This window comes from Equus przewalskii, chromosome 29 (assembly GCF_037783145.1).
Source record: "Equus przewalskii isolate Varuska chromosome 29, EquPr2, whole genome shotgun sequence".
NCBI lineage: Eukaryota > Metazoa > Chordata > Mammalia > Perissodactyla > Equidae > Equus > Equus przewalskii.
The window spans coordinates 22803836-22816841 of record NC_091859.1 but is presented as its reverse complement, the minus strand read 5'-3'; the positions used below and the strand labels follow the sequence as shown (position 1 = coordinate 22816841).

Genomic DNA, 13006 nt, shown 5'->3' with positions numbered 1-13006 from the left:
TTGAAAATAATGCAGCCTAGGGCAACTTCTGGGAGGCTGGTTGCCTGGAAGTTTATGGATACAAGAGATGTATAAGAATTGAGGCCACATCATGACTGTCACAGACCAACAGGCATAGTCCAACAGACAGTACAAGGGCATTTCAGTGGCAGTTAATAGTTAGAAACCACATCTCCACCAACACACCCAATATAAATGTTTTCTCTCCTTCCTTCTTTGGAGGATAACGTAAGAAAATCACCTTTCACACTTAGGTAGAATAATGGAGTACAAGTGAGTTATCCAATTAATGCTAGGAAATAATGATCAGGCAGGTTAAGAATAAGTATGTGTCGGAATATATAAACACAAAGAAACATGCAGGTAGCAATTTAGCATCTTTTAAACAAATTCTAATGTGGTAAGCTGCCTTGACCTGGGAGTTACATCAGTGAACCAAACGGACATTATTTGAATGTAAACTGGAACTTTTGAGGATTTGTAAATCCTCAAAGCATAGAAATAAAATGAAATTTTGACTTATGTTGATCCATTTCATGTGGGACAGGCCAAACCGTACCTTTCAGAAGTTCACGCAGCACAGAATCATCATAGACTAAGAGTGTAGACATTTTTGTTTCAATTTTACAGAAGGAACACAGCAATCAGGTATGTGAGTGAAGAAACTAAAGCAAATAAAGTCAGGAAAACTAAATGAAGTACATAGAAATCACCTATCTTTGCCCAGCTGGTGGCTAGATCTTTCCTTTCCAATAAAACATTAACAAATAAACAAACAATCAAAGAGAAAGCAAATCCCAGTTGGTAGCAAGGTAGAAAAATAGGTTAGAGGGGAGTAACACCCGTTTTAGTGGGTCTCAGAGTAGTTCTGCCTGAAGAAGGGTTGGATAACCTTTTATATTTCCTTCCTGCACAGTTATTCTCAGATCCCATATGGAAAGTACAAAAATAGTGAAGAAAATCTCCCTGGTTCAGAGTTGGGTACCATGCGGGGGCTTGAGAGATACTTTTGAGTGGAGGAAAGTTAGCTGAATATTTTTAAAACAGCAATATTTTAAAGTTATGATTAGGCATCAAATCCTTTATATATTTTATTTCCAGATATTTTATGGAAAATGTTTATTCTGACAATTCACTAATAGTTATTAGTATATTTAGTGTATACGTGTTGGGATAAGGATATGTTTAATAGACCAGAAGGTCATATCACAATATTCTTGCTAAAGAAAGACCTTTTTGTAACTCTCTCAAGGGCCACTGGCTCTTCAGAAACATCAGTTTTTTTGCTCAGCTGAAATTATTCTGACAGCTTTGACATTACATTATCATCACAAGATCGTGGTATATTTAAAGATAAATGAGGATTTATGGGGAATTAAAAATAAAAAGAATTAATAAAAGTCTGCAAAATACCAGATTAGAATATGAAAGGTTACTCTGATAAAAACTTGATATTTTCTGGTTCAATTAATCATATCTTTATTTGCTTTAATGTGGCTAAAAACAATGCATGCTCTTCCCTCAACATCCCTCCACTCCCACCTCACACAAGAACATGCACATTTCATTTTAACAATTTGTTTAAGGGAAATGATGATATTTTAGCATCCTATGACCCAGACTGATTTCTCCATATGGCTTAGTTCTGATTCTACCTGATTTTCTTTGCAATTCAGTCTCTCTCACGACCATCAAAAAGAGGAATATTGCCCAGCAGAATCTTTATAGTTCTACAGTGGATCTTTCTAAGTAGGTTGTACACCTTCTGCTGTAATATGGTCTGTTAAAAGATATTATGCTATCATACAATGTACTAAATTGCAAAAATCTGTTGTTCTTATTTCCTATGCAAATCTGATCCTACAACATCCATACACACTCATACACGCATCTCAAATCAAGTCCCTTACAGAGCAACATAATTAAATTGTTTGGGGGATCTGTTTCAAGAAAGTTTCCTATGCCAAAAAAATTGAAAAGTCCAAAATGAAGTGAAATTTGTAGCTGGGTTTTAAATGGCAATTCTTATTTGTTTATTTGTTTGTATAATTACCCATTTATTTTAAGATCACCAGTTAGAACTGGAGTTTGGAACACTGTGCATGGAGGGGAGAGATGAAACAGACGCAATACAGTGTTAAGATCAAAGAACCCCATCAATTCATTCGGAGAGTCAAAATCCAGCTGAGCCTCCGAGCCCTGTCTGCATAATAAGAAAGGTTGACTAAAACACAAGGATTAAACAGATGAGCTGTCTCCTGCGGAGGCGTGGGAGGGAAGCCCCACTGCGACACTTGTAAAGACACTTTGGAAGCATACACCTGCTCCTCCGCAGTCAAACCTACAGGAGACCAGCCTGGCCAAAGACGTTCCACTAAGGCATTAAATTGCCAGTGTTAAGAGAAAGGGATACATATCTGATGGACATATATTCATTTTTATTCATTAAGACGTTTTCAGTTCAGGAAAATGACAAATTAATAAATCATCTCCATTTTTCCAAGGTGACTTAGCAAGTGCTTGTTTTTCAAAATTGCGAAAAAATAGATAGTGCAAATTTTCCTATGTCATGAAACAGCATTAGGAAGATACCTCCCTCATGATCAAATATTTTTCTCAAATGAACAGTGCTTTTCTTGAGACAATCTTGAATAACATTGGTAAATATATGTTAGTTCCATGCTCAAGAAATTATCATTTTTAGTAGCAAGAAGTATATCCCAATTTTTACGAACAGTGCCAGGTTATACTCATAGCTATGCTAAATTACATAATTTGGTTCTAAACAGCAAGAATACAGCAGAGGAATTAAATGCATTTAAGGTGCTGAGCCTGTGACAAATGTTACATTTATTCTAAAGACCTCATCAGAATGTTATGTTGTAGCTACTGATAAATTATTCTGAACACAAAAACAATTTTCTTTAAGGAAAGCTAAACTACTTTTAGAAAGCTAAGCAAGCTGGGCCTTTAGCAACATAGACCTCCTGGGAAAAAATTGTATGGAGTTATAACATTAGATTTCAAATAAAATTTTAAAACTCTATCTTTGGTATGAATTAACTTTCTCAAGTACTGCACGTAGGGTGATTTGAAATGCAATTAATAGACCCAAATAAATGGTAAGCATTAGCTTTTGTTTTATTCATCAAAATAAGCAATCCAATTTGAAGTGAGAGCAACTGAGTCTCTCAGGAGTAGAACAACTTACACAATTTCAACAAGTGGCTTCATGGGGTTGACGTGCAGTTTTTGACTTGCTCCCTCCTAGCAGTCTAATTACGGTATCACTCACTCACTTAACCAACCAATACATTTTTTACAGTGTTGATTATGTGTAAGGCACTGTGAGGCATACAGAGAAGAATTACACATGAACCACAAGCAACAGGACTAAACCATAAGTGCCAAATGTATGATGTAGATAAATGCTGTAGAAGTGGATCATCGTGGGATGAAGAAATAGAAGTCTTCATTTAAGATACGGGATTTGATTTAAGACACAAGGCATAAGGTGAAGACAGAGGTTGAGAGGAGTGAATTGGTTTTCCAGGGAAAAATACAGAGATAGAAGAAGCTGGAATCCAATTTGAGAGAGAGCATGTCATTCCATTTGGCTAGAGAACAGACTTATACGTGAGGTTAAAAAGGTAAGAAAGGTAATTACTAGGAGTCTTTACTACTACATAAACTGCTTTCCCCCAGTCTTTCTCAAGATGTAGTCTGGAGAATCACCTGGCATTCCTATTGAAAACTCAGATGATCCAACCCACTCCAGACATTGTGAATCAGAATCTTGGGGGATGAGAACTGAGAAACTGGATTTCTGAAGCAACTCACGTTATAGTATTATTTTTAATCTCTTAGGCAACAGAGAACCTTTAAAGTATTTAAGGAAAAGTGAACAGAAGGACTTTGGGAAGGAGGACGATTGGGAGACAAGCAGAAACTATGCTTTGCTCCAAATAAACATTAATATTTTCATTTCTCTCAAAAGCAGAAGCCCTCAATCCAAGATCTCATCAGAAATTCCTACATATCAATATTCCAATGTTTTTAAGAATGACTTTGAAGTTCAACTTATTTCAGTAAGACATTACTATTACCTTAAAAACAACTTTTTAAAGTTCTCTACTTCTGATAACTCTAACTGTCCATTTTTAGAAGGTCTCATTCAATTCTAACCCTTCAGATAAATAAACATTAGCTTGGTTAATCCTTAGAGAAATTAGAAAATCATCCACAAATACTATCATACTGGTCAAAAATTAAGAGAATAAATAGTATTCAGTGCTGGCAAAGGTACTGGGAAAAGAGGGCTATTAATATCTATTTGTAAGAATTTAAATTGATCGAAGGGGCAATTGGTAATACCTGACAAAATTTTAAATGCCCATATTCTTTAATGAAAGAAAAATGTTTCTAGTAGTCTAGCTTAGGAAAGTCACCACACATGTGCACGATAGATGAAGCTCATGCATATGTACACACATGCACATGTACACACATGCACACACACACACAGATGCCCATATAATTATTAATTTACAGAAAAAAGTGGGGACAATTTATAAGCACATGAAAGGAACAGTTACATCAAGGTACATACATACTACAGGAAACTATGCAATTATAGATTCTGAAAATCTACATGTTCTTGTGCAATAATGTTCAAGATAAATAATTTAAAAACAAATTGTAGAAAAATATTCATAAAATAATCCAGTTTTTAATGAAAAAAGCAATGTGTATTTATGTATATGTTTCTTTGCTTATAGAAAAAGCTCAGTTGACAGTGACAGGACTGAAGCATGGGACAAGAAGTAAAGGGCAGCACTTTCACTTTTTAATTTACACACTTCTGTATCAATGAGCAAAAACTTTTCTGTAACTTAAAAAAAAACAAAATTTTAACTTTGAAGTAGCTAAAACAACTTACATAGTGTTTGCAAAATCTTTTAAAAGCTTGCTAAAGACTTGAAATAACTTCAGAAAAAAGTGTCACTTTTGAAGATAGTGTGGAGGGGAAACTGGCTTCCTTTCATTTTAATTAATTAATTCTCAAAATTTAATGGAATTGCAGGCTTTAAAACTCATTCAGAAAATTTACCGATGTACACGCTGACTTCCACTTTACTAAAACCTTTCCATTTTAATTAACCTATCAATCTTTCCACCTGATGGAGGAAAGTTTATAATTAGATTTTTAAAGAGCCCGAAATAAATACATACATGTAATATTAGAGTTTATAGGCTAAATTATGTAATTTTGCGCTTGATTATTCATTAGATAACTTCCATAAGACCACCTTCACTTATTCTCGAATTTAATACCTTTGGTAATTGGTTCTCATAAAATATTGTAACTTATCATATATGGGAATGCTGAATATGAACACATATTTTACAGTTAAGTGTAATAGCAATTTGTTCTCAAAATGACATCTAACAGATGCCATTTAAATCACTAACTTTATTCTATGTAAAAGATGAGATTTTTTTCTATACCAATACAGCAGTTTTAAAAAATTAACATAAAAGTAACATGCATTTTTTTAAAGTTCAGAAGTTTCTTTTAACTCAAAACAGTATGAAAAAAATATAACTTCATCATGAAATTCTCCATAATTAGGTAGATTGATGTATTTCCCATGTTTCACTTTTCAATTTTTCAGCATTTGGTTTTAATCTGCATTCTTACTTCACTTCAATTCAAAGAAATGTGAGAGGAAAAGTAAAATACAAAGTAGTCTGGGTGTAAATTAAGTCCCATTTTCACATATTTAAATAGCACCAATAGAACACACGTATCCTTTGCTAGCTGTATATGTCACAGTGAAAGGAACAGCTTTACCAAGCCCATTCGGATAGGAAATAACAAGGAGAAAACTACTGCAGAGTTTCATAGAGCAATAGCAGCTAGCAAGTCCTACAGCTGTTATTTTATTTAAATTACTTTTAAAATCATGTTTTACAAACTGCAAGAATACTTAAGCAAAGACTAAGTTCTTGAGCAAAACTACTCTTTCCAGACGTAAAATGGGAAAGTTCAATAAAATAAAAAATAATATAAAAGACTTTCTCTAGATATATGATCAAAGGAAATAGTCAACTATTGTTGGAATAGTTTCTGCATCACTTAGGCATAAATAAGTCAAAATTGGAGATTTCACCCCTCGACTGTATGGATCAATAACTTAGGACTTTTAGAAACTCTTCGAATCCAAAGCTACAGTCAGGTTAATACAGAGAACATCTAGGAAGAACCAAAAATCATTTACCAACAAGGAGCTTATAGAAGAGATCAAGCATATACCAGTGAAACAATTAGAAAATAATTTTTCAATAATAGAGTGTTACTATGTGCGGTACAATCTCAGAACAAAGGGTGGGCAACAAAATATGCAGAATAATTTCTCTGGTGTTTCCCAAATCCTCAGGTATAATTATTTTTCCTCATAACTATAACAAACATGTAAATACATATTTCATTTTGCCATGTAAGATTTGCAAACATTAGAGGTAAAAACAGTAAAGTTCCATGGCACATACTAGTGGCTCAACAAACATTGTTTGTGATGATGCTTTTTATTTCTTTCCGCTCTTAGGAAAACTTGTTTATGCATTCAACAGATACTATTCAGCTCCTCCTACACGCTAGATACTTTGTTGGGTACAATGCTAGGTGATGGGGCTAGAAGATGATGATAAGGTCCTTAAACAGACATGAACTGGTGTCTTTGTTTTAAAGGTTTCTCAAAGAAAGTAATTCTATAATCTCCCTTAGCAATGTTTCCCAGGTCTTCCTCCCCCACACCACCATAGTTTATTTCAACACCAGAAAATACTCTTTGTTTCTTATTTCTATTTGCTTTCAAATAATATAGTAGGTACTCTTTACATACATTAAGCTTATGACATGTGTGCATGGGTTTTTGTTTGTATGTTTTTAAATACCTTTTAAATAAGGTAAAAGCTACTGGACAGCAAGGCAGAATAATAAAAACATATTAATATTTGTTCCAATTTCGGCCTAATTGTAAGAAGCTTAGAAGGAAAAGAAATTCAGTTCAATTTTAAATTTAGGCTACATTAATCATATCAGGAAAAAAGACTGCTCCCCATAGACTTCTTAATATTTCAAATTTAGTTGACATGGATCATGATTTACTTTTGTCCTGACTTAACTGAAAAATGTCTTTCCATACAATTACTATCACACTGCATGCCCAGGTATGCTGGGGGTTAATGTCATAGCTTTAGGTTTAAACATAATTACTATTAACTTTTTAAAAGGTTTCACAAAACCAGCACCTCGAAAGTATTGAAATTGGTCTTAATTCTTCAGTGTTTGTGCAGCTGCAGAACTTTCCATTTTTTCTCAAAATATTTCTACTTGATCAGCAACAGATGAATTCATTAACTTCATTATTAATTCAAATGATTTTTTCATTTTTGTAAGCTCCAAGCTTGTCTCACTAAGATCTGCTCTCTCTCTGTGTTCCATAAAATGTAATCAATCTCTATAAAATGGTATTTGTCACTTTGCTGAGAAAAAAAATCAATATATCTTCCAAGGCTGAACAGGCATTTAATGCAACGAATTGAAGACTGTTAGAGAAATTTAGTTTGCCAGGAGTTTAGGACAAGCTAATCGAAATCTAGAAAATTCACAGAAGGTTGGCCGATGAAATATATAGATATGCCATGGAAATTAATATTTGGGCATTAGAATAACCTGTCATCTCCAATCCTGACAAGAAAATGGATTTAGACAGGCAAATCTCCAAGGGGTCACCATTTTAAAACACAAAAGTGAAATCCATATACCAAGAAAACATTTCTTAAACATGGCTGATAAATAAGAAAGGCTTCATTCTCTTTTCCTATAAAATTTACCAGATAGAGAGAGACTTTTAGAATTGCAAAATTGTAAGAAATCTTAAAGGTCAGAAACAGGTAGGGATATTGTCATTGGAAATATGTTGGCTGAGAGCTTTTTTGAGCTATAAATTATTGCAGTGGTTAACTACAGAGCGAAAATGGTGTTAGAGAGTTGGAGAACCCAAAGCACATGCTGGTCTGCCTGTCAGAGAGGACCTCTGCCCTGTTCTTCCAGCTCCTGCTGAGTTACCTTCAGCAATCAGGAAGCTGGAGACCTCTTGCCCCTTGACAACCTCTTGTCTGCAGAATAGCTCTTCTATGTAGAAAATTCTCCGTCTTGAGCTGAAATCTATTTTTTAAAAAACTGCCACACTTTGGTTCTAGTCCTATATTTGGAATGACGTAAAGTCAGTCTGTTGGTTTTCCTTTGAATCAGCCCCTTCAGTGCTTGAGGTCAGCTATCACTTCCTGCAGCCCTTTTCTTTTCTGGACATAAGTGATCTCGTTCGCTCACCCATTTCTCCTAGCACTCCATTTACCACACACCTGGTTTCAGAAAATTCGTGGTTTTGTCTTCCCAAGATACTCCAACTTATCAATATCATTTTAATTTGCATCATCAAAAACAACCATAAGAAAACAATTATCCGTTAGAGCCCTGACTTACTGTAGTTAGAAACTGCAATAAAAAAAGCGAATTCCTTCTTTCTTTCTCTCTTGCAGCAGATTTACTGGATTTGTTTGGGGTTGAGTTTATGATCAATTAGAATGGAAGCTCTGTGAAGGCAGGAATTCATGTCTATTCCGTTTACTCCTGTATCCTCAGCACTGAACACACAGCATATAGAAAATAAATATTTGGTGAATGAAAGTAGGAATAAAGAAGTTATTAAAAGCTGCTAGATCTTAGCCTTTTTACACTGCTAACAAGCCAGGTTCCTTCCATTCTGTACTTATATAACTGATCTTTAAAAATCTAAATATAGGGCTTTGTATCTGCTGAATATTGTCTTGGTTTATATTAAGTGTTTGCAATAGCTAAAACTATATCGAAATGCATATACGGTCATGTACCGCATAATGATGTTTTGGTCAATGGCAGACCACATACACAACAGCGGTCCCATAAGATTAGTACCAAACAGCCTAGGTATGTAGTAGGCGATATCATCTAGGTTTGTGTAAGTACACTCTGTGATGTTCGCACAAGCATGAAATCGCCTAACGACGCATTTCTCAGAACGTATTGCCATTATTAAGTGATGCATGACTGTACGTGAACAAAAGGACTGTAAAGCCATGGCTCTGGTTAGCCTATGAGACTTAACGGATTCACACTCATTTTGTCATTCTCATATCCCATAGTTTTCGACTAGAAAGTAAACATCTCTCCATAGGTTAATTCATTCCACTTTTAATCCTGCTGTAACTAGTTATTTCATTTGCTCTTCAAAGTGACACATCGTTTTCTAAGTGAGACTACTGAGGCACAGTAAGATTAATAACTTGCCCTAGGTCACACCATAAGTAAATTCCAGGGTCAGGATTCAAATTCAGATACCTCAGGACCAAATCGCATATAGTAGTCCCCTTTGTCTGCGGTTTCGCTTTGCACATTTTCAATTACCCAAGGTCAACCTCGGTCTGGAAATATTGAATGGAAAATTCCAGAAATAAACAATTCACAAGTCTTAAATTGTACGCCATTCTGAATAGTGTGATGAAATCTCGCACGGTTCTGTCCCATCCCGCCCAGGACATGATCATCCCTTTGTCCTGTTTATCTATGCTGTATAACTACCTGCACATTAGCCCCTTATTTAGGAAAAAACATAGTATATAAAGGATTTGGTACTATCCGAGGTTTCACGCTTTCACTGGGGGTCTTAGAATGTATATCCTGTGGATAAGGGGGGACTACCGTATGCTTTTCACTATTCCAGGATCTCCAATTTAGGCGAAAGGTAATTTGAAAGTGAAAATAATGGCAAAGAATTTCTAAGAGAGACACTTTGGAATAAATTGTATCCCCCTGATAAAGAGAAGTCTGATTTCCCAAAGAGTTTATTATAAGTTCCCACTAGCAAACCATTTTCCTTAAGATACTTCTCTTCTCTGCTCTATAGTCTCAAACAATTAGAGATCAAAATACTAAAAGAAATTTCAACTGTGAAATTTATGTCAAATTTTGAATTTTCATCCTTATGACTGAAGAAGCTGGCAGAGGTAGAAAACAAAAGAAGATCTAAAGAACAGAAATGAGATCTCCATTGTGGGCTCCATGTGAATAAACTGTGTTTGCGCAATGACAAACCAACTCTGAAATTCAACTTTAAAAAAAATGTGCATAGAAAAAAAATCTGCACACCTACTTGTTTGGTGGGAACAAGCCAAGATAGACTAGTGATAAATTGAAATTTAAAAAATTTTGGCAATTTGGGTGGGGGTCACATAGAGTGAATATGCGTGAAAAATATTTGCATCACCTACCAGGTTTCCAGAATAACTCCCTATGTGATAAAAGATCAAAGCAATTTTTATTACCAATGAATTCAAGCAACTGCCAATTTAGTGACAATATTTTTCTCAAATAAGTTAATATTCTACTGAGACAAACTGGATAATCACTTGTTTGAATAATGGCATTATGACCACACAATGTACGAACCTTTTTAACTATCTTGAAAATTCAATTTCTTATTAAATAAAAATACATGATGGTTCATCTTCATTTGCAGCAAATCTGTGGATGCTCAATTCATTTGATGACTTACTTAATTACAAAGTAAATAAGCGACTCATGGGAATCTCTTATTAGATGGCAACAATAAAAACTAAAGATCTTATTTTCTCTGTGAGCTTAACTTGCTCCTCTATGGTTTTCATGAATAGGATTTTTTAATGCCTCCATCTATTGTTGCCACTCTCAGAAAATGTTTTTCATAGAAGCTTAACTGTAACTTTCACCAATATTACAAGATTGCTTCATTTCTGAGGTCACCAAACAAATCAAGTTAATTAAATGTATTTCTTTGTAATCAACATAGCAGATGACTACATCTTAAGAGAGAGTTATATTAAGTCTTCTGTAAACATGTTTCCTCCATTATAAGTCTGAGTGTACATGTGCTTATGTTAATTATCTATTCACCAATTAACTTACTCATTGACTACCCACCTTGTGTCAAACACTGTGCTAAATCAAGGAGATCTGAAGAAATAAGGCACATTCTTCAGATAGGTACAGTCTATTGGGTAAGACATGAATATTCACTTAAATTTCATCACAGTGGGATAAAAATAGTATCACAGAGAATTAAGCTCAAAGATGTCATGGGGACCTAGAAAGATGACTTTCACGCAGCAGGCACTCAATAGATATTTGCTGACTGGATGAACAAGTGAATGAATCACAGCTGCACTAGGAGAAAAGAGGAGAAGCACCTACATCAAACTAGGGCAATTGTGCTAGGGATTGGAGTCAAGGATAGGAGGAGATGTTTGACTTTACCTATATTTATTTCCAGAATATTCTGACCTCCTTGGGGTTGAGGGTGGGAGGGGAAGGGAAATGAGAAAAGGTAGAACAATTTTAATTGTCCATCTAAGAGGATTTTATTATAAGGTGATTTCTCTTACATGGCAGGCTCTCAGCCTGAATCTTGAAGGAAAGCACAGTTATTTTTATGCTGATTACCTTGAAGCCCTAAGATCTAAACTGACATATTTGGATTTAAGTGGTTGAGAGCAGAACAGGTCTCTAAGTTCAGTATATAGTCCACAATGTCACACTCCAGAGAACGTATTAATGAAAAAGCTTTCTATATTTGAAGGCAGATTTCAACCAATTTCTGTGACAGTAAATTAAAGGTTTGGCTTAAGATGCCAACAGAATAAAGGAACTCTAGTATCAGGCACACAGCTACAGTGGAATCTTTATAAATAAATTTATAATCATCCCCTCTCTAAGGTCTATCTTTAATATCCCTTAGTGTCTAGAATGCAAGTGAGAATTCAAGCATTTACAAAGACAGCTGTTGACACAAAGTAATGATAGTCTCCTGGTTAAAACCCTATTCAAATGATAAACTTTCTGAAAACTCATTTTATTACAAAAACTCAAGAAAATGAAAACAATGAGTCTAGGTTTCCTCCACTTACGCTGCCTTACACAATGATGAGTCTACTAAAGAAGAGAAGCTGATTCCTGTCTAAATATTTGTCTTCTTTGAAAGCTGGCTTAGAATAAATTGTCCTTCTGCTACAACCTCCAAGAATGTAGAAAAAATAAAAGCAATGTCATGTCTTGATTGTTTAGTCTCTGCCACCCTACATCACCACATTACTGCTGTCAGACTTTTATATTTTGCTCAACTGTCCTTCTGTCATACCCCTGGATCAATTTCTAACTCTAGATAATTTAATTAATAGATCTCTATTCCTGCTCCAAAGCTATTCAATGATGCTAAAAAGAAACTTACAGCACTGCACAAATTGATGCCATTACAAAGGGATGACTTCTGAAACTCCTGCACTGGAACCTACTCAGCTCCCTGTCCTAGTCCTCAAGGCAGCTATTACAAGTCTTTACTACTATTCTCTTGTCAACTCAGAGCTGACTACCTTGCTTCCTACTTCCTAAAGAATAAAGAGCCCAAGAGGAAGAATCTTCATTTTGCCAATTGACAATTGTCTTTAGCTTCTTTCCTCCTCTCTTGGAGCAGAGAGGAATACATTTTTCTTTCCAAGGTGGATTGTACATTTTTCTTTCTCTTCCAGGTGGATTGTACCCTCTTCCACCTCCCCCAGGAGGTAATGTGTTTCTCTTCTGTTTCTCTCTTTCATTAAAAACTCATCTCTCTCATTTTCTCAACATCCTTCCTTTGATCCTACCACTGCTTGTAGCCACCATTCTATCCTCCATTCCTTCAACATCAAATGTGTAGAAAATGTAGGCTGCCTGCTATTGCAGACTCTTAACTTCCTCACGTCATATTCATTATTCCATCTATTATAATATGTTTTATATTCCCACTAATTCACTCTTTCTGAGATGACCATAACTTCCTTATTTCCAACCAAATGCTGATGCTTTGTCTTTACGCTTTTTGTTTTACGCAGC

At 35.1% G+C, this 13006-nt stretch overlaps 1 protein-coding gene across 5 annotated transcripts in view; it reads right to left on the bottom strand.

Moving 5' to 3' along the window:
- The window catches only part of LOC139080381 (uncharacterized), a 130672-nt gene that overhangs the window by 42315 nt on the left and 75351 nt on the right, over nucleotides 1–13006 (bottom strand). The gene's annotated exons all lie outside the window — the stretch shown is intronic.